General features: G+C 43.7%; 1 protein-coding gene across 2 annotated transcripts in view; it reads left to right on the top strand.

Moving 5' to 3' along the window:
- Window positions 1-1,571: 1,571 nt before the first annotated feature.
- Ubap2 (ubiquitin associated protein 2) overlaps window positions 1,572-20,690 on the top strand; it is a 69,217-nt gene continuing 50,098 nt past the window's right edge. Inside the window, exon 1 of one of the 2 annotated variants that reach the window (XM_021222229.1) lies at window positions 1,572-1,688. The gene's annotated coding sequence lies outside the window, so the exon portion shown is untranslated. The remainder of the gene's footprint in view (window positions 1,689-20,690) is intronic. The other variant, XM_021222230.2, reaches the window with a different exon arrangement.

The following is a 20,690-nucleotide window of genomic DNA, read 5'->3' as shown; positions in this document are numbered from 1 at the left end:
AACTCCAATTTCAGGGGATCCAATCCCATGTTCTGACCAGGCATGTATGTGGTGCCTCTACACATACAGGTAAACCATCTATGTACATTATATAGAATATATAACGTATGTATGTATAGTATGTATATATTTGAAATACCTATTAATCAGGCATGGTGGGTGGCTCTTGTTTATAATCCTTGAAATCCCACCACTTGGGAGACCAAGGCAGGATGACTGCTGAGCGTTAGAGGTCACCGAGTACTGCACAATAAGGCTAGGTTAGTCTGGGCTGGAGTCAAAGTGTTTTCAACATTTTTTTAAAAAAGATTTATTTATTTTATGTATGTGAGTACTCTGGGCTGTCGTCAGACACCACAGAAGAGGGCATATGATCCCATTACAGATCTTTGTGAGCCACCATGTGGTTGCTCATGGACCTCTGCAAGAACAGTCAGTGCTCTTAACCACTGAGCCATCTCTCCATCTCAACATCTATTTATTTCTTTTTAAAGATATGCCAGTGATTAATCTTTATTTGAGTCGGCCTCTGGTGTCACGTGCCTTTACTCCCAGCACTCTGTGAGTTTGAGGCCAGTATGGTCTACAGAGCAAGTTCCAAAACAGGGAAGCCTTGTCTCAAAAAAACCAAACAACAACACCCCATTATTTTTGCTTAATCTCCTGAGGTTAACATCTTTACTAAGAGGTGGATCAGGTAACTTCTCAACAAGGAAAACCTGATTTAGGATGCCAGAAAGTAACTTTTCCTTTCCTATTTGCAAAACTGGTCCGGTACTTGGGCCACAACACAGTATACAGTGTTGGAACACGACAGTTGGAACACGACAGTATAAAGCTCTAACATCGCGTTGGCGTTCAAGGAATGGTAGTTGTTTCCTGCCGAAGAGAGTTGGGAATGCAGAAAGCAGTCCGCATTGGACTACACTGAAGTCTCGAGGCCTTCAGCGGGGGACGTTCTGGGTGTCTGGCTCAGCAGCTGGCCGTTGGCGTTTTCCCGCGCAGAGGGCAGGGCGGAGCGCCAGTCCCGCAACGTGGTAGCTAGACTCACTCTCCGTCAGAACTACGCCTCCCAGCAGGAACCACGCTGGTTCGCTTGGCAGGTGGCACCCATTGGTACGAGCTCGGAAGCTAGCCGTGAGATGCTCGATGGAGCCAGAGTCAGGAGTTGGACTTCGGAGCACGCTGAGAAAAGGCGGTCGTAGGCAGTGCTTTTGCCGCGCAGCACTCTGGGAGTTGTAGTTCGCTCCCCCCAAAAAACGTCTAGAAGCCGGGCTTGCTTTGAGTGGCTGCACCCTGTCACGTGACGGAAGAGACGCACGCATCGAGTATCTTGCAGTGTTTCTGAGGTCATCACAGCGCGACCGCACGCTTTAATAGTGGGTTCCCTGTAGGCGGCGGTTAATACGACCCTGAAACTCTGACCACAAGCGATGCCAGCATCCCCGCCGCCTCCACACAGTTCCTCTCGTTCAGCTCCCAGAGCTGTATTAGCCAGCCGGATAACCGGGTTCAAGCTTCGAGTACTGGCTCCACCCTCTCCCGTGACGTAGGGATCACGTGACGGGCAGGGCCGCCTCTGCCGCCGCCGCCGCTTTGTAAGAGGCACATTGGCAGGTAACGAGCGGCGGCGGCGGCGGCGGCGGCGGTGGCGGCGGCGCGTCCCGAGTCCAACGAGAGCAGCAGCGGTAATTGCCACCCCGTCCCCTTCAGCCTGTCTCCCAGAGCCCTGAACCCTGCAGTGTATGCTTTTTGGACCTGGGCTTAGGTCTTCTGAACTCCCAACCCCCTTTGGGATGCCCCAGCGTCTACCCGGGTGGATCGGGCCGAGCTTCCCTCGCTGGCTTCATGTTTCCGTAGTGTGTCCAGGCCTGAGCACTCCTTCCTTTCCCGCTCAGGTTGCCCCGTGCTTCCTGCTCTCCCCCCACCCCATCCTAGTTGGCCGGCCCCACCCAGCCCCAGGGGGCGCCTTCCCCTCCCCCCTGTGGGTTTTTATCCTGGAGGGTGTGGTTTTCTCTCCCACCTCGGTCCCTGCCTGTTGGCTGGAGCTCCTCCGCCACGCTGTCGCCCCATTCTGACCACCTTTCAGCTTTCTAGTCTGGCGCCGGTCCTGGCACTGGTCTTAGTGCCCAACTTCTGCGCTCTAGTCTCTCCCCACTTAATCAGGAGGCATAGTTCAGTTTTACTACTTTTCATTCCTGAGGTCTTTGGTGTTAGTTGAAACTCTGTGAGTTTTCTTCTTCATGCCCTATTCTTGAAGTCTGACTGTGTCATAGTTTGTTTATTCTTTAAGGTGAGGTAAGAGTGCTTGTGAACTGTAAAGCGTTCTGTTAGAAATTCAAACACAAATTCTTTAGCCTGGTGCGTTCCAGCTCAGTTTTCCGTACCAGTTTATCACTTTACTAGTCAGCTCCCCCACCTTTCCCCCTGCATTTTCAGGTTTAGTCGCCCAGGCATATCAACTTGTCACCACTCAGGACTCTTGTTTTCTCTTGGGGTTGGTCTTGGAAGTCTTCCTGCAGTGTTTTGCTTTAACATAATCTCGTAGTTTACTACCACTAATAACGCCTTTCTACTTGATTTCCAAGGTGCACCTTCTGCCTACTCTTCTCCAGCAATTGTGTTCAGTAACAATTGGAGCTTTTAGGTGGTTCCATGGGGTACCCAGAGATCATCTTTTATTTGAAGAGCATGCCTTTTTTTTTTTTTTTTTTTTGGGAGGGCGTTTTTTGAGAGAGTTGCACTACCTAGCCAAGGCTGGCTTTTAACTTGAGATCTCCTTGGCTCTGGCTCTGTCTCTGTCTCTGTCTCTCTAGCTCTAGCTCGCTCGCTCCCTCACTCGCTCACTCGCTCGATAGTTTTTACAGGGTTTCTTCAGGTTACAACCCTGGCTGTCCTGGACTTGCTTTGTAGACCAGGCTGGCCTTGCACTCATAGAGATCCACCTGCATCAGCCTCCCAAGCACTGGGATTAAAGGCATGAGTCACCATGCACCTCTTGCCTCAGTCTTTCTATGCTGGGATTTCAGTTTGCATGGATTACAGCCCAACACTACTGTGCCTGGTTAAAATGCGCTCTCTCTCTCTCAAAAGTGTTTATATATATATCTTCCATTGTAAAGCGTATTTCTTTCTTTTCTGTTTTTTTTTTCTCCTACCAATGGGAATGCTAATACTCCCTCTGAATTATTTATTTTTGTTGTTGTTTAGGTTTCCTTTTTTTTTTTTTTTAAACTTCCCTTAGGTTTTTCAAGAAAGGGTCTCTCTGCGTAGTCCCGACCGTCATAGAACTTGCTCTGTAGATCAGGCTGGCCTTGAACTCAAGAGTTTGTCTCTGACTCCCAAGTGCCAGGCTTAAGGGCATGAGGTACCACCATCTGGTGCCTGTTCTCTTTTAGAGTTGGTTTTTCGAATAACCAACACTAAAACAGTAAATAAACCAACAGAGGGGAGGCAGCTATCATGCCTAAGTTCTCCAGTCGTGTAGCTTACATGTCGGGATGGTTCTTTGGTACGATCTTTACCTAGTTTAGGAGAGAAATTCTACGCTTTGGAGGTGCTCAAATAATTCTTGGCTAGGGCCATTTTCCAGTTGCTATGAGATTTGTCTTACTGGGCAAAGGTGTTTAGTTTCCCATTGTACACTTGATTGCTGTCATTATGTTCTTGCCTGATTTTTTTCTACTTAGGGTTCATTTAAGTTCTGTAAGAGATCCTCCCCTCACCCCCAATGGGTGACCTGTATGTTTCCCACACTTCTGATCCCTCCCCCATTTGTTTCCTTGCTGCCTCTGACCTTCAAAAACTAAACATTTCAGAGAATGGGAGATTGTTTTGTTTGAAATATGGGTGGAAGTAGTAACATGGCAGAGATGAGGCCATGAGAAAGGAGCGTGGTAATTGCTTCTCCGGCCTGTTTCCAGCTGCTCTGGTTTCTTCTGGTCTCTCTTTAAATGTGGACTGGGCTAGCCATGGTCATATGGAACTTCCATTAGAACTGCTTTATTTACTTCTCTTTCTCTCTTAGTATTAGTTTGAGTAAATTTTATTGTTTTGAGAGAAATGATGGAAGAACATGGCTACAAGAGTGAGTTTATTTAAATGAATGTATATTTGAGGTGAAGTTTTAGCCAAAATACATAGCTAGGCTGGCCTCAAAATCCGCCTGCCCTGGTCTCCTGAGGGCTGGGAGTACAGGCACGTGGCATGCTCTTCTGGCCTCCTTTAGGTTTGGTGTTTACTGGTAAAGATATAAATGCATCTAGAAAGTAGAATCCCGACTTGTAGTATATAGGCTGGTCTAAAGTGATTTTACTTTCCATTGTTAGCCTTGAAATTGTTCTAGTTTAAAACAGGGTCGGCCTGGGAGTGCGGCTTTCATGTGTTACTTTGTAGCCAGCTTGGTTTCTTTCTTTTTACTTTTTTTTAAGATTTATTTATTTATTATATGTAAGTACACTGTAGCTGTCTTCAGATACTCCAGAAGAGGGAGTCAGATCTTGTTATGGATGGTTATGAGCCACCATGTGGTTGCTGGCATTTGAACTTCGGACCTTTGGAAGAGCAGTCAGGTGCTCTTACCCACTGAGCCATCTTACCAGCCTGCCAGCTTGGTTTCTAACTCATTAAGTAGCCTCAGACTTGTTGCAGTCTGGGTCTCTAGATGCCCAAGTGCTGCATCTCATGTCTGTGCTGCCGTGCTCATCTTCTGATAAGAGTTGTAGCTATTTTGTTCTTAAAATGGGGAGTAGAGATGAACTTGGAGTCAAAGGAACCTGTCACCAAAGAGCCTGTGGTAGTTTTACAAGTTTTGACCAAGAAATCCATCTATCTATCTATCTATCTATCTATCTATCTATCTATCTATCTATCTTCCTTCCTTCCTTCCTTCCTTCCTTCCTTTCTTTTTTTGAAATGTATATGAGTATACTGTAGCTGTCTTCAGACACACACTAGAAGAGTGCCTCAGATTGGATCCCATTTCATAGTTGTGAGCCACCATGTGTTTGCTGGGAATTGAACTCAGGCCTGCTGAGCTATCTCTCCAGCCCCTGCTTTAAATTCTCTTTTAGGCAGTACTTCTTCCAGAGTTACCTTTGCTTTGCCTTCATTGATTTTGGGGGATGGGGGATGGGAGGTGGGGGATGGTGCTGGTGATTGAATTGAGGATGTACCCTGTAACAGAGCTATATCCTCAACTTCCTGTACTTTTATAGTGAAAGGAAACCTGTTGAAAATACTGTTTTTTGTTTGTTTGTTTTTGTTTTTAAATTCAGGGTCTTGTCAGCCTTGAACTCGATGGGCCCACAGATGAGCTTAAACTACCCATTAGACTTCCACCTCTACCTCTTTTTTTTTTCTTTTTTAAAGATTTACTTATTTATTTTATGTATATGAGTAAGTATACTTTAGCTGTACAGATGGTTATGCCTTCATGTGGTTGTTCGGAATTGAATTTTCGAACCTCTGCTTGCTCTGGCCCTAAGATTTATTTATTACTATAGATAAGTACACTGTAGCTGTCTTCAGATGGCATGAGAAGAGGGCATCAGGTCTCATTACAGATGGTTGTGAGCCACCATGTGGTTGCTGGGATTTGAACTCAGGACCTTCGGAAGAGCAGTCAGTGCTCTTAACCACTGAGCCATCTCTCTAGCCCCCACCTCTACCTTTTACAAGGTGTGATCTACACGAACCTGTCTGGATGTCTTTGATGAGGCATTGAAGAGCAGGTTTTGTGACTTTCTGGCTGAGGGACAAAGTTGCTTGTGGACAGAAGTCAGTTTGAGCTGGTACCTGGTTAAGGGTTTGGAATTGAGGCAGAGATTGGGACTTGTGATAAGCAGTGAATGTCTCAGTTAATAGACAATAACCTGCCTTTAAAGGTTGGTAGAGCTGGGCGTGGTGGTGCACATGGGGATTGGGACATGGCAGGCGGAGGCTGGAGGATCTCTGAGTTTGAGGCCAGCCTGGTCTACAGAGCATTCCAGGACATACAGCCAGGGCTACACAGAGAAACCCTATGTTGGGGTTATGGAGAGGTAGCTCAGTTTCAGTTGCTTCTTTTCAAGAGGACCCAGCTCAGCTCTCAGGACTGACATGGTGGCTCACAGCTGTCTGTAACAAATCTGAGGCCCTCTTTTGGCCTTCTTGGGCACCAGGCCTCTGTCCGGATGACATACCTGTCTGGTATACCTGCATGTACACCCATACACATTCAAAACAAAGCAAACCCTTGTAGGCCAGTGAGATGGATTTGAACTCAGGACCTCCGGAAGAGTAGTCAGTGCTCTTAACCACTGAGCCATTTCTGCAGCCCAAAATAAATAAATGTTAAAAAATGAAAAAATTGTTAGGAATATGGGGGCGTGGGTGAGGCTCAGTAATGGAGGGTTTCCTGCCAAAGGGTGAGGCCTCATCCTAGCTCCTAGAGACAAAAGTTGCTTTTCTTTTCTTTTCTGCTTGTGGACGTTGTACATCGTGGTGCGCACTAGGCTCCGCACCACGATGTACAACGTCCACAAGCAGTGTCTTCAGACACACACTAGAAGAGTGCCTCAGATTGGATCCCATTTCATAGTTGTGAGCCACCATGTGTTTGCTGGGAATTGAACTCAGGACCTCTGAAAGAGTAGTCAGTGAGTGCTCTTAACCACTGAGCCATCTCTCCATCACAAGAATATTTTAAAAAATTATTTGTAGAGGAGAAGATTTTTTTATTTCCTTCCTTCCTTCCTTCCTTCCTTCCTTCCTTCCTTCCTTCCTTCCTTCCTTCCTTCCTTCCTTCCTTCCTTCCTTCCTTCCTTCCTTCCTTCCTTCCTTCCTTCCTTCCTTCCAGGTTTTGTTGGATAACCCTAGATAGAATGGAACCGACTAGGGAGCTGAGCCTGGTCTTAGGCTCATGGTGACCTATCTCAGCCTCCCTTATGCTGGCTGAGCTTAAAGGCAGGTCCACAGCACCTGGCTTAAATGTGCATTTTTAAGACCTCCTATTGGGATGTGGGTTACACCTGTAACCCCAGCCTGGAATCCAAGCAGGAGGTTCTTCAGAAATTTGCCGAGGCTTTGTCTGTATGTCTAGTGCCAGCCATGGCTGTATAGTGTCAAACAAACCAAATCAGAAGCTTACTTATTCTCTTGTCCTAACACTTATCCAATGGGAAATCTTACCTTTTCCAGTGCATATAGTGGACACACATAATCTAGGTATCTAAGCTTAGTTCTCATACCTGTGAGACTGAAAGATATGTTAGGTTTTAGTATGCTGCCTTAAGCAGCAGCATGTTAGAATAATTAGAATTTTTTAAAAAATTTATTTAGTTGCTGGGCGTGGTGGCGCACGCCTTTAGTCCCAGCACTCAGGCTGGCAGAGACAGTAGGATTTCTGAGTTCAAGGCCAGCCTGGTCTACAAAGTAACTCCTGAGCCATCTCCAGCCCTGACAGTTACAATCTTAACCTCTTAACCATGTTTTACAGTGAGGCTGGGGTTCTCAGTGTTCTCAGGTTCGGCTCAGTGACTGTGGGGAGTGTCTTTGTCCTGGAGGTAAAGGAAGAAAAGGGGGTGGGGGCTGCAAAGGAAATGGGGAAGAAAGTGGAGTTAACAAAAAGAAACGAAGAAATATAAATAAATAAATAAATAAATAAATTAAAAAAAAAAAAAGAGTTAACAGAGGAAGAACTATCCGGCAATTCTGAGCCATCCGACTTTTCTCCTGTTGGTTTTTTAAATGTGTTTATTTATTTATGTGTATGTATGCGTGTGAACACATGCATGCACCTGTGAGAAGAAGGCCTAGGAGCTGGAGCTGAAGGCAGGTGTGAGCTGCCTGACAGAGGTGCTGGCATCTGTAGGAAGCAGATCCTCTCTCAGCTGTTGAGCTAGGTCTCTTGCCAGAGCTGTCTGTGTGTGGCCCTTGGGGTTTTGGTTTTTTGTATTTTGTAATTTGTTGTTGTTGTTGAGACAGTTTCTTTATATAGTCCATGCTGTCCTAGAACTTATGTAGACCAGATTGGCCTTGAATTCAGAGAGATCTTTTGCCTCCACCTGAGTGGGATCAAAGGTCATTCTTGACTTTTATTCATTTATTTATTTGGAGGCTGGATTTTAGTATATAACTCTGGTTGGCTTGGAGCTTGCAATGTAGACTAGACTGGCTTCAAGGGTTCTGTGGTCCTTCTGCCTCTGCTTCCTAAGTGCTTGGATTAAATTCCTGGGCCACTGTGTCTGGGTTTTTCCCGTTCTAGATAGCTGTCAAGGATGAATGGCTCTGAACTATGTCTGTACTTCTAGACAAGAGCCGAAGGCAGGAGGTTCAGGTCTGTTACTGTGGTGCTTCCGCCTGTCTCACAAGTGTGGGCACACACGAGTGCTCCCAATCCTGGGAATAGTGGATTTCATCAGGATTTCCAGCAATTGTTCTCCACCTGTGAATTGTGTCCCCTTTGGGGGGTTGTCGAAAGACCCTTTCTCAGGGTTACCTCAGACCATTGGAAAAGAGAGATTTATATTACTATTCATAACAGTAGCAAAATTAGATATGAAATAGCAACAAAAATAGTTTTTATGGTTAGGAGTCACTGCAACCTGAGGAACTGGCTTAAGGGGTCGACAGCATTAGGAAAGTTGAGAATCACTGCTCTAGACCTTCGCTGAAGCTTAGTTTCCTACTTGCGTTATTTATTAACTTGTCTTTAGAACCTTTCTAGATTAAAGTTCTGTTGTATATATGCAATTCAATAATATCGTGTATTTCTGTTTGCACATTTTAAAAAAGTTTTAATTTTTTAATTTATGTATACGTTAGTGTGTCTGTGCACCAGAGACCTCATGTGTGGGTTAGCTCTCGTGCTCTCCTGTTCATGTCTGAGGGCAGCGGAGTTACAGGCGGTTGTGATCTACCTTATGTGGGTGCTGGAAACTACAACACACACACCATCACGCCAATGTGTGTGCTTCCTCCCCCTTAAAAAGACAATCACACTGCACTCCTAGCTGGCCTGCGATTCTTGTATACCAGACCGGCCTTGAACTTACAGAGGTTCCTCTTCTGAAGTGCTGAGAAAAGACATGCTCCACTATGCCTATTTTATACAAAGTTTTTGTTTTGTATTTTCATCTTAAATTTTGAGAGGCTGTAGAGGCATTAGATTATAAGGAGTTCCAGTACAGTCAGGGCTACACACACCTTTTCTCAAAGAAAATAACACAAGGATGGAGGTGATGTAGCTCTGTGGTGGTGTTTGCCTAGACCTTCCTCAATTCCGTTCCTCTCGTAGATCCCTCTTTAGAACAGTAGTGCTTAGAAAACACCCCTGCATCCTAGGGTACCCAGGTGTCACACGAATCAGAAGCCGTGTCAGTTACATGGCTGTTTACTCGTATCACTGCAGAAGATGGTAATGTGATAGAGCCAGCAGAACAAGATGTCTAAACCAAAGTGGCTACTCTTAAGGGTCAGGCAGGGAGTAGGACAGGGAAATGACAGGTTTTATTTGTTAAGTTGTAGTGATAGTTAGCAAATACACTAAAAGTCATTTAATTACATACTTAAGTGAACTCTGTTTTGAACATACCCTAGTAAAATTATTTAAGTTTTTAAAATAAACATTGTGAGATAAGCAAGTTCAAGTTGAACTGATAAGGATGCATTAATTCTGTAATTATTACTAGTTATAGTCAAACATCAAAAGTCCATTCGCTTTTTTTTTTTTGTTTTTTTGTTTTTTTGTTTTTTTGTTTTTCCGAGACAGGGCTTCTCTATAGCCCTGACTGTCCTGGAACTCACTTTGTAGACCAGGCTGGCCTCAAACTCAGAAATTCACCTGCCTTTGCCTCCTGAGTGCTGGAATTAAAGGTGTGCGCCACCACGCCTGGCACCCATTGGCTTTTTTAGGTTCCCCACAGGCTTGGGAAACAGTATTTGACCAAGGTTTCTTAATCTTAAAATGAGTAGATTCCAGGTCTATCTGACTTCTGACTTGTACTCTTAATCATACTATGTTTGTACCTTGCCTGTCTGAAACGTGTATATCTGGGAGTACAGCCAGGTGCTAGGTGATAAATCAAAGTAAGCAATGGAAAGGAAATTTAATCCCTTTGTGTAGTGTAAAAGGCTGTGTCTTGATTCTAGAAAAGGAATAGGGGTGGGGTATAGAGGTGGCAGTGTCTTTGAACTGTGTTCTGTTCCACTAGACTTTTCACATCTATTTTTGCTTTTGTATTTATTCTATATGGAGAGGCATTTAGAATTGGTTGCACTTGAGTTCTGAGATTAAATACAATAAACCACTTTTTCTTTTAACTTTTTTTAAATTCTAATTTTAGTAGCTTTTGAATCCACATGAAGCCTTCTGCCCTCTGAAGTAGTTAACCACATACATGGAGCATTTCATTCTCTCAAGTGGGCTATACCCCCAGCCTTCTTTCTTTTAAATGCTGGTGCTCTAACCCTCCACAGCCTTGCCATATTAAGCTCTTGCTTTACCCTGAGCTGGCTGTCCCCCAGGTAACTGCAGGTGCTAGCAGAGCACACTTTGTGGCAAGGGGACATACCAAAGGACTGACTCATGTATTTCAGGAATAAGAATTGAATAGTGCTGAGAACAAAGGGAAGCAAGGATGGGTTCTCTGTCTGAAAAGACAAGGGAAGGATGTCTGAAGTTATACTGAGCAGTAGAGACAGATGAAAGAGAGCAAGAGGGAAGACTGCTGACAGAATCCTAACCTGGGGGTAGCGTTTCTTCTGTAGGCCTGATAAAGTGGTGGAAACCAGGTGAAAGGTGGAGCAGGTGGTTAGAGAAGAATGGAGACAGTGAGTGTATTCCTTAGGGAAAGAGCTTAAGTAGTCATTGCTTAGGACATTGGACATTTAGCTTCCAGTAGTGATTGAAGGAACACTTTCCTGAGCTTTCCTTTTGCGGAGACTGCAGCTTAACAGGGATTTATTTATTTGTTTTTTTGTTTTTGTTTTTTGTTTTGTTTTGTTTTTCGAGACAAGGGTTTCTCTGTGTAGTCCTGGCTGTCCTGGAACTCACTCTGTAGACCAGGCTGGCCTCGAACTCAGAAATCCACCTGCCTCTGCCTCCCAAGTGCTGGGACTAAAGGCGTGCGCCACAACGCCCGGCTTGTTTGTTTGTTTGTTTTTTTAAAGGATTTATTTATTTATTATGTGTAAGTACACTGTAGCTATCTTCATATACTCCAGAAGAGGGCGTCAGATCTTGTTACGGATGGTTGTGAGCCACCATGTGGTTGCTGGGATTTGAACTCAGGACCTTTGGAAGAGCAGTCAGTGCTCTTAACCACTGAGCCATCTCTCCAGCCCTGTTTGTTTGTTTTTAAAGATGTATTTATTTATTATATGTAAGTACACTGTAGCTGTCTTCAGATACCCCAGAAGAGGGCATCAGATCTCATTACGGGTGGTTGTGAGCCACCATGTGGTTGCTGGAAATTGAACTCAGGAACTTCGGAAGAGCAGTCAGTGCTCTTAACCGCTGAGCCATCTCTCCAGCTCTTAACAGGTATTTATAATTACCACCAGGGGATACTTTTTTCAGTACACAGTGGGAGGTCCCTTATTTAAGGGATTCTGTGTTTTGGTGTTTAGTGAGAGCCCACCCTGGTAGGTATATAAGTAGCCAGTGTGTTAGTGTTTAAATGGGTCACATCATTTGATTGGCACATTTTTTAGGTAACTGACATTAAAAAAAAAAAAAAAAGATGATGGTCTGATGGTGGTGGTGGCCCACACCTTTAATCCAAACACTCAGGAGACAGAGACAGGTGGAATCTTTGTGAGTTCCAGCCAGCCTGGTATACAGATCAAGTTCCAGGACAACCAGGGCTACACACAAAGAAACTCCATCTTGAAAAACCAAAAGACAAAAAGAAAAAAATTGGTACAGTAAAATAGTAATAAAGATGCTAATAGAATAAAAGCAATATGCTTTTTAAAAAATTGTAGCTTGGGTTGGAGAGATGGCTCAACAGTTAAGAGTACTGATTCCCCCCAGGCAGTGGTGGTGCGTGGTGCAGGCCTTTAATCCCAGCACTCGGGAGGCAGAGGCAGGCGGATTTCTGAGTTCGAGGCCATCCTGGTCTACAGAGTAAGTTCCAGGACAGCCAGGACTACACAGAGAAACCCTTGTCTCGAAAGAGTACTACTGGTTCCTTTTCCAGAGGTCCTGAGTTCAATTCCCTGCAACCACTTGACTCACTACCATCTGTAATGGAATCCAGTGCCCTCTTCTGGAGTATCTAAAGACAGTGACAGCATACTCATACATAAAGTAAATAAATAAATCTTTAAAAAAGAATTGTAGCTCCTCCAGAGGCAGATAGATATATAAGTTCAAGGCCAGGCTTGTCTACAGAGCAAGTCTGGGACTAGCCAGGGGTACACAGAGAAACCCTGTAGTTTATTTATTATTTTTTTTGGGGGGGTTGTGTGTGTGTGCTGGATTGAAGGGGTAGGCAGTGGTGACCAATCAACAACCAGCAAATTACAGCTTTATTCTGGATTCGTGAGATTTGTGAACAAAGTTGAACTGACTAAAAAACTAGGAGCAGATGAAGAGCTGGGAAGTTCATGCTATAGGCCAAGGCAGGATTGCTGAAACTTTGGGAGTAACCTATTATATCTCCCAAGTTCCAAGGTAACCAGGCTACAAAATGAAACCATGTCTCAACCCTTCCAAAATTCAAACAAAAAACAAACTGAACAAAAATCAAACTGAGAGAGAACTGTTTTAAGATATAACTTTATTTTTTATTTGTTTTGATAAGACTGGTTTCAAGACTTCAGGTTGGGGGCTGGAGAGATAGATCAGTGGGTAAGAGCATTGATTGCTTTTCCAGAGGTACTGAGTTCAAATCCCAGCAACCACATGGTGGCTCACAACCATCTGTAATGAGATCTGATGCCTTCTGGTGTGTCTGAAGACAGACACAGTGTACTTACATTTAATAATAAGTAAATCTTTAAAAAAAAGACTTCAGGTTGACCCTGAACTCACTATATAGCTAAGAATGACCTTGAATTTCAAATTTTTTACTTACACAGTCTAGCACCACACCTAGTGTTTGTAGTTTTGGGGAAGAAACACTGGACCTTGGGCACACAGGCAAACATTACCCAATGAGTTACATCCCCAGCCCTTCACTTTTTGATGGTGGCCTCATTTTTGGAGACAAGGCATTGCTATTCATGTAGCCCATGTTGGTCCTTAGTGTATGATCCTTGTGTTTCAGCCATTGGAATGCTGAGGTTAGAGATGTGAATCACTTCAGACAAGGTCGCAGTTTTACTGTTCATTTGGTAGAGTGCTTGCCTAGCATACAGAGGTGGCCTTGGATTTGACATAAAACTAGATGTGGTGGTGTGCATTTCAAGCCAGATTTGCTATATGAGATCTTGCCATAAGACAAATTCTTAGCTTTATAGTAACATCTATGGATTATATACTTGTGTTTTGAAATAGCTTTCTCCCTCGCCCCTACCCCTTTATGGGAGTCAGTATCTCACCCTGTATCCCTGGCTGGCTTGGAATTTTGTACATAGACCAGATTGGCCTTGGAATTACACTTCTGCCTGCTTCTACCTCTAGAGTGTTGGGGTGCCTCCAAACCTGGATTAAAATTGAACTTTTAATCAATTTGTGGGGCTTTTGAGATAGTGAGTAAGGATACTTGCTGCTGAGCCCAACAACCAGAGGTCAGTATTGATCTTTGACCTCCATATATGCACTCAGGTGTGCCTGTACCACACATAATAAACAGATGTAAAAGGTAAGTTGTGAAACGTTTGTAGTTTTATAACAATTTAGTGCCAAGTTTTCAAGTGATTCAAGGAAAGACTCAGACACTTTACTGCTGAGCTATGTGTAGTACAGGCTTTTGTGTGTGTGTGTGTGTGTGTGTGTGTGTGTGTGTGTGTGTGCAAGACTGAGGTTTTTGTCTGTTGTGCAAGCAGAGTTGAAGTTTCAGCCATTTTGCTAGAGCAGAATGACTAGAGTGAACATTACATAAATATGAACATAGTAAGTTGAGGTTGGAGAGATGTCTCAGCCGTTCACATCAGGCACACAGTGCACAAAAAAATAAGTGAAAAAAGAAAACATCTTTAAAAGGTGAAAATAAGTTGCTGTGAGATGGTAGGTGATTGTCTTCCGATGCAGTGGATGAGAAGGATGTGCCTGAGTCCCTGCCTCACTGGGGTTTAGAAAGAGAAAATATGCTTCATGGAGACGGGCACTTGCTGCATTCCTTTATTATAATTTTTATTTTTATTTCATGTGCATTGCTGTTTTGCCTGCATGTATGTCTGTGTGAAGGTGTCAGATCTTCACAGTTAACATACAGTTGTAATCTGCCATGTGTTTGCAGGGAACTGAATCTGGGTTCTCTAAAGAGAAGCAAGTGCTATGAACAGCTGAGCATCTCTCTAGCCCATGTTTTGAGACAGGGTTTCTCTAGCTCTGGCTGTCCTGGAACTCAATCTGTAAACCAGGCTTACCTGGAACTGAAAGATGTATCTGCCTCTGGCCTCCTGAATGGCGGGATTAAAGGTATACACCACCACTGCTGGACTCTCCCAACTCCCCATGTGTCTTCCCCTTTTAAAAACAGGGTTTGTCACTGTACTTGGAATACTCAGATTTAGTTAGACTGGCAGGCCAGCAAGCCTAGGGATCTTTCTGTCTCCACCTTCATAGTGCTAGGATATGCAGGCCCTGATTTTTCTAAATGGGTTCTGAGGATCAACTATGGGTCATATACTTACTCCAGACCATAACCTCAGTCCCTTGGACCCTTGCTATCCTGGAACTCACTGTGTACACTAGGATGGCCTTAAATGCAGAGACCCTCCTGCCTCTGCTTCTCAAATGCTGGGATTATATGTGTAGCACAGTGCTCAGCAGGGCAAGCATATTTCTGCCTCTTCAGGCTAGGACTGAACCACCATGTTTAGCAGTACTGTATTTTAGAAGGAATTTATGGACTGGAGAGATGGCTCAGAGGTTAAGAGCACTGGCTGCTCTTCCGGAGTTCCTGAGTTCCTAGCAACCACATGGTGGTTCATAACCACCTATGATGAGATCTGGTGCCCTCTTCTGGTGTGCAGGCATCCACATAGGTGGAATACTGTATACATAATAAATAAATTCATCTTTTTAAAAAAGGAAATAATTTATATTGAAAATAATTTATATTTATGGGACCAAGATTTTTTTCTCCTTCTTTTACTCTTGTCTTTCGGGGAATGAGACAATGTATGCTTATGCCAGTGGATGCTTGCAGACAGGAAGATAGCTTCTTAATTATCAGGAGAATCCATTCTGGAACTTGGTGAAACTCAAACTTAGGTCTTTAGAGTGAAGGCTTGCTCTGTAATGATAGGGTTAAAAATACCCTTCGTACTTTAACGAAAGGTCTGTGAATCAGTGGTTTAAACCAGTAAAGATGTCAAGAAATGCATGACAGGAAGACCATTTGAAGAACTGCATTGCCTTTTTGGCTTTGGAATTTTGGTTTTGGAAAGTAGCCATCTTATGCTGCTCAGAAGTTATGCAGACATAACTTCTGCCACTTTGAGAAATCAGCCAAGGAAAAGAAAACAAAGATGTGATAAATTTATGTCAGGAAAGCAAGTTCTTAGATATGTCTTCAAATAGGCTTGGAAGTATATCCTTGGTTACTCATTACACAGTTATAGTAACTGATGAGTCAGAAAAATTAGTGTGTGTTTGGTTTTTCAGACATGGTTGCTTTATAAACCAGGCTGGCCTCAAACTCAAAAGGTTCACCTGCCTCTGCCTTCCAAGAGCTGGAATTAAAGGCACATGCCACCATGCCCTGTTTAAAATTAGTGTTTGTAACATTCCATTGTTAAGGAAGGAAAACACTGCATCCATCCATCTGTCCATCCATCTGTCTATTTGAGACAGGGTCTATGTAGTCCTGGAACTCACTATGTACACCAGGCTGGCCTTAAACTCTTGGAGGCCCCCTGCCTCTGCCTCTTCAGGCTAGGATAGAAGAACTAAAAGGTCAGCCTAGTTTACATTTGGAGTTCCAAGCCAGCCAAGACTACATTGTAAGACAAGCATTGATTAATGGATCGAAAAATTTAGTGCATGGGGGTGTATGCTTCCACGAGTGTGTGCTTCTATGAGTGAGTGCTTGCATGCACCAAGGCGCACATATAGAAATCAGAGAGAGCCATGTGTGTCCCAGTGACTGAACTGAGGTTGTCAGGCTTGGTGGCAAGTGCCTTTACTCGTTGAGCCATTTTGAGAAAGGTCTAACTGTGTAGCCCAGGTGGGCCTGGAGTTTTTTTTTTTTTTTAAAGATTTATTTATTTATTATATGTAAGTACACTGTAGCTGTCTTCAGACACTCCAGAAGATGGCGCCAGATCTCGTTACAGATGGTTGTGAGCCACCATGTGGTTGCTGGGATTTGAACTCAGGACCTNTGGAAGAGCAGTCAGTGCTCTTAACCGCTGAGCCATCTCTCCAGCCCGATGTGCTATATATTTTAAGATTTATTTTTGTGATGGGGTGTATCTTTGTATGTTGGTGCCTACAACGGTCATAAGAAGGTGTCAGATCCCTTAGAGCGGGAGACACAGGTGGCTGTCAACTGTCTTTATTATGTACTGGGAACTGAACTTTGTCCTCTAGCAGAAAGAATAGTAAGTTCTTGTAACTGCTGATAGTTAAACTTACTCTCTCCAGCTCCAACATTCCAGAGATGCTACTTTGGCCTTTCTTTATGTGTAGCCATCGCTGTGATGCAAAGAGCCTTGGCTATGTAGTCACTAAGCTGTTCTGAGAATGGGTCTTTCTTTTGTAGCTGTGACTGACCTACATATAGCAATCTGTCTTCCCACTTGTGATCTTTTTGTCTCAAGGCCCCAAGGCTTACAGGTGTGGGTTTTGTAGACGGTCACTACACCTGGTTCACTGTGCCTAGTTTGCTTACTTCTTGAAGATAGGGTCTGAAGCAGAGGCTGAAACTTAATGTGTAGTTCAGAGTGACTTCATATTCTATTTGTTTGTTTTTTTTAAGAGTTTCTCTGTATAATAACTGTTCTGGAACATGCTTTGTAGACCAGACTGGCTTCAAACTGCAGACCCCCATCTCCAAATGCTGGGATCAAAATGGTGGGATCTGCCATTGTTATCTTGGCAATTATCCTATTTCATCTTTCCAAGGGAGGATGTGAATTTAAGCCCAAGCTGCTGTGCTCAGCATAGTATAATATTATTCTAATATATTTCTAATATATTCTGGATATTATTTGAGAAGTGCTTGTCTGAATGAATGTAAAGCGCAAGGTAATTTTGGGTTTGGGACTTGAACCCAGGCTTCAGTGTCCTTCATGAGTGCAGGAGGAGCACTCTTTTATACTTGATAGGGCCTATGGGATGCTGTGTGTAATGTGGGCTTTTTGTTTGAGACAGATCTGTCAGAAATATGGTAAAGATTAGTTATGAATAATGAGCAGCCTTTCAAGGGGGATTGGAGGACAAAGAATTCTTGATAGCTGCTAGGTTAGAGAGGGTTTAAAGGCTGGGCCATGTGGCTCAGTGGTATAGATTGGTTGCCTAGAATATCTGATGTCCTGGATTTGATCCCTAGCACCATGAAAGACTGGAGCAATAAAGTAATAATAATTAAAAACTGAGGTTCAGAGCTGAGAACGCTGGATAGGAGTGGGACACATATATGGTAGAAGCCATAGGCATGACATGCTTCTGCTCTGACCTTTGGTAGCTGGAGAGAATGTGGGCTGTACCAAGGAAAATTTGATATCCTCAAATGTTCAAGAGTTGACTAGTACCATTTTTTCCATGGGCACTCAGCACAGCCCAGCTGATAATACTGCGTGGGAGTAGGAAGGCCATCCTTGTCCACCAGCTGCTGGAGGCCTGACCCTGCCCTCTGCAGCTGTGGAATAAAAGTATCGGCTTGCTCAGCTCCTGGCATCCCAGCACTAGCAGTTGAGCCTCATAACTGAGTGTTTGGCACATCCCTTGCCTTGCTCTCTCCCAGATTGGCAGTGGGAATTTCTTCTTACTGTCTGTTCCAGGCTTTATAAACCAGTAGAGGCAGACTCTTCACTAAATTGATTTCATCTGCAAAAAAAAGATTCTGATAGAAAAAGCAAGATGCAGATTAGAAATTAAATGAAAGTAATAAAACACAACTAGTCACAAGAGTACAGAAATGTAGGGAGTCGTTGCTGGGTATTCGAAAGGCTATGGAGGGCTGGAGAGGTGGCTCAGAGGTTAAGAGCACTGACTTCTTTTCCAAAGGTCCTGAGTTCAGTTCCCAGCAACCACATGGTAGCTCACAACCAACCGTAATGAGATCTGACGCCCTGTTCTGGAGCGTCTGAAGAGAGTTACAGTGTAATTAGATATAATAATAAATAAATCTTTGAAAAAAAAAAAAAGAAAAAGAAAGGCTGTGGAGCGGAGCTTAGTGGGTTTCTGACCCAGACTAGATACTTTTGGTTAGGGATGAGGTATTCAGATGATGTCAACAGTAATTGCCTCGTAGAGGGAAGCCAAGTTGGAGACTATTGTATTTTTATAATTGAACATTTGAATATGGTATAGTGGTTAAGAACACCAGCTAGGGAGCCAGATGGGTTTGAATCCTTTATGTCGTCACTTAACAAACGGTGACTCTGAAATGGGAGTAATATGTACTTGAGAGTGCTAGAAAGTTTGTTTTAATACTCTATAAAGCTCTTAAAGGTCAGGCACATACATGTGTGCACTCTTAGTACTTTAGAGGCTGAGACTGGAGGACAGTCATTCCGTGAGGGTCCTGCTGCACAGTACGTACCAGCGTAGCTGAGATCTTAAAGTAGTATCTGTCACGTGGTAAGACAGTATATGTTTACTGCTGTTACCATTACTTACTTGTTTTAGAATTGTGGGGATGAATGTGTGCCTAGGATCGTCCTTACCCAAGAGGTCTCTGTAGCTATTCTCCCTTGTTTGTGAGCTTACAGAGTCCAGAAGTTGATGCTGGATTGCAACCCACTGGTTGAGAACCATTGTTAGAGGATATATAATTGCTATATAACAGCTTTAAGCTATTTTTGCCTAAAATTTGGTGTCTTCATGATGAATTTGTTTGTATGAACTTGAGAGATGTAGGTGGCTGTTGAGAATTTTAGTTCATTCTAAACTGAGATATCCTATCTCCTCCTTCCTCCCACATGCCAAATTCCCCCCTCCCCCAATTGAACCCAGGGCCTCTTAAATACTAGGCAAGTAAAGATTCACCTGGGATCCCTTGGAAGTAGTTGTTTTATGCAAAGGAACACAGTAACAGTTTAAACTTTCTCTAGTGAGATGGTTCAGCAGGTGAAATCACTTGTGCCAAAACCTGATGCCCTGAGTTTGACCTCTAGATCCGTGGTGGAGGAGAGAGCTCATTGTCTCAGGCAGATCTGACTGCCAGCCATATGCCAGTGGCACTGTCCTATCACAAATACAGACCATTTGTACCTTAAGTAGAGGGAGAAAGTTCTCATTTTTGTTTTTATCAGCAATTCTAGGTTAAAATCTATCACTGAACCATATCTTATAGCTTATTATGAATATTAGAAATTTGATTTGGTTTTTGTTTGATTTTTTTTTTTTCTACTTTTCATGTATGTTTTGAAATTCCACTTGATAGAGAGGAGTAACTGCATGCTTTCTGTAGCTCAAGAACCTGAGTTATGGAAGAGTTTCTGACAGATTATTTTTAGAAGTCTCTGCTCTTGTCTGTTTCTATTCTAAGAATTCTCTTGGAACCTGTTCCGGAGTTGTAGAGCTGATGGAAAACAAGTGTAAATGCAGTTCCTATGGTCTAGCAGCTGGGTGCATGCCACAGACGCAGATCTATTTACTACACAAGATTCTGTTTCCAAAAGAAGGCGGAATTTCCCCCAATATTGCTTTGGTGTGCTAGATGGAGATATTTCCTCGGAATCTGGTTGCCATGCCCTCCATTTTCAGTTTAGAAGTGGTAAAAATATTTTAAGGGTTTTGGTGGTTACTTTGGGAAGTTCCTTTTGGGAAGTCTCTCCGTTCCTTCCCTTCCTCCCTCCCTCCCTCCCTCCCGTGAGTGAAGGAGGGGGAAGAGGGTGAACGGTATGAGTGATGTGTATGTGGGCGTGTGCGCGTGCGCGCGCGTGCACGCGGGTGTCATTGTGCTCACGTGGATGTGTGTGCTCGAGTGCATGTGCCCTGGCAGAGCAGAGATTTGAAGTTGGTTTTGTACTCTGGATCTTTTACACGATATGGATCCTGGCGACTGCACTCAGAACTTCAGACCTGGTGACAAGTGCTGTTACTTGCTGAGCCACCTCACCAGTCCTTGAAGCTTAATTTTAAAGGATACAGATTTAAAGAAAGTTAAGCATGGTGCTACATAGTACTTAGAAGGCTGAAGTAGAAAAATCTTAAGTTCACCTCTAGCCTGGGCTACAAGGTGTGACTTTGTCTCAAAAAACCTAGCTATAACAGAAAATACAAATGTTGGTGATGAAGTGGATTATGAAAATAAGTAGAGGCCGGGCGTGGTGGTGCATGCCTTTAATCCCAGCACTTGGGAGGCAGAGGCAGGCGGATTTCTGAGTTCAAGGCCAGCCTGGTTTACAAAGTGAGTTCCAGGTCA

Source organism: Mus pahari, chromosome 22, assembly GCF_900095145.1.
Source record: "Mus pahari chromosome 22, PAHARI_EIJ_v1.1, whole genome shotgun sequence".
NCBI lineage: Eukaryota > Metazoa > Chordata > Mammalia > Rodentia > Muridae > Mus > Mus pahari.
This window is presented reverse-complemented; position numbering and strand designations above follow the sequence as displayed.